Source organism: Sinocyclocheilus rhinocerous, unplaced genomic scaffold, assembly GCF_001515625.1.
Source record: "Sinocyclocheilus rhinocerous isolate Xijiao unplaced genomic scaffold, SAMN03320098_v1.1 scaffold226, whole genome shotgun sequence".
Taxonomy (NCBI): Eukaryota; Metazoa; Chordata; class Actinopteri; order Cypriniformes; family Cyprinidae; genus Sinocyclocheilus; species Sinocyclocheilus rhinocerous.
Genome location: NW_015631726.1, coordinates 548,953 through 551,104, shown reverse-complemented (window position 1 = coordinate 551,104; position 2,152 = coordinate 548,953).

Sequence of the window (2,152 nt, the reverse complement as noted above, 5' to 3'; positions counted from 1 at the left end):
AAAATTATGAATAAAAACAACTAGGGAATCCACAAGCCTCTCTATTGAGTCCTATACAGGAATCTAGTGGTTACACCATGAAATTACAGGTTTTTCTTTTTTTGCTCTTACCAGGAGGTGCTATTCTGCCTTCAAAAATGGGATTTTAAAGGCATAGTCTCTATTTTAATCTGAAATACTGCATTAATTGAAAAATAATTGTAAAAAATGAGAACAAAATGTTTTACTATTTTCAATGGGCAAATTTATCATAATTATTGCATAAATATTAATTAGTACCATAAAATTATCTCAAAAAAATATTACTGAACAAAAATATATTAGATTGATTTTACTGAAGAAAAAAAAAGTTACATTTCAGGTGTCCAGTCACTTTTGACCGCGAAGACCATGAGTGTGACTCCCAAATGTGGAGTGCACAAGTATCACCAAAATTGTAATAGAGAAGAATAATAAATAATAAAATATAACACAATGTATAAATTTGTACAATTTCAGTATCACTTCAACCATGTTGTTTCATTGTGCAATTTTGAAACATTTCATCAATGCAATAGGTTGTATTTTTACACAGAGAGAAGTATAGAGGAAAAGGGCATTTAATATGGCAACATCACATCATAATTCTAGAGCAATGACCCAACCAATAAATGCATCTTCAGTGAATTACACTCTTACAAATAAAGGTGCTTAAAAGGTTCTTCACAGCGATTTTTGGTTTCACAAAGTAACATTCAGTCAAAGGTTCTTTAAAGAGCCATCTCTTTCTTACCTTTTTATAATCGGAAGAACCTTCTTTCACCACAAAGAACCTTTTGTGAAACAGAAAGGTTCTTCAGATGTTAAAGGTTCTTTATGGAACCATTTAGAAAAAAACGTTCTTCTAATCTATGGCATCGTGAAGCACCTTTATTTTTAAGAGTGTATGAATATGACATTTACATGTTTTTAACATGAAAAAACCTTGCATCAGTTTAAGTGCTTGTGTAAATCACAGGCTAAAGTAAATGTCATATGTTCTTATATTTAGAATGTTTAAAAGAATGCTGTAATAAGCCTACTAAAGGAGATGAGCACAGACTTCTGATGAAACTACAGTACTCCCCAACCATGCATTCACATTTGCAACTCAGATCCACAGTGTGCTACAGTGAGCAAATCCCTGCTCTTTTCCTCTCCTTCTGACAATAGCGGGAGCCCCTATCAGGGGATTAATGCTAGTGCAGGACTTTTGCTGAGCATGCTGGGAGGGCTCAGTGCCAAGGCCGCCACTCTGGTGGATTCAGCAGTCTGTCAGAACCACACATAATGTTTGGCACCATTCAGCAAAGATACAGACCTCAGACAGGAACAATATACATGAACTCTGTGTGAATTAAATGACCCCTGAGCTAACATGTGGAGGTCATAAGTCAAAGCTGTGGAAGGTTGTAAGCAGTGATAACTTGACCACAAACTAGACCATGGTAGACTATGTAAGTGTAGCACACTGCATATTAAAATCATGTAACTGATTGTACCAAAAGTTTGATTTGTAATGTTATAGTATATGTATATAATTCATGCACATTTTAAACTCTTTAAAATTAGCCTTCAAAACTTTAACAACTTTTTATATTATACTTATTATATTATTATATTCTGAATATTATTATATACAAAATAATTCATATGTATAGGTGATTTACTTGTTCACCTACTGTACTCAAGCAGAGAGGGCCTCTCATTCACATGTTCACATTTTGCAAAAATACTGTAATTTGTGTTTAGTTCTGGTTGAGTTTGTATATTTGTGTAATTATTGTGGCCAATATTTAGAGGTATGTGTTTGTTGATAGTTTTAGTAATGGAATGCTGTTATATAACACTTACCTTGTGTTTTGGATGGACAGATATTTTAGGCTGTAAATGGGAAATTGTAATAAAAGTATATGGAATAATAAATGCTAATAATATATGGAAATATAATATATTGAAATATTTGCATTTTATATGTTGCTTGTAAAATAAGCTACTTTTTTAATAGCGCCGCGAATGTTATGGTTATTATAGTAAACCACATTAAAACTAAAACCTTTAAAAATGCATTAAAAATTTAAATAAAATGTTTACTGAAATAAAATAAAACTTGAAATTATTTTATTTATTTTCA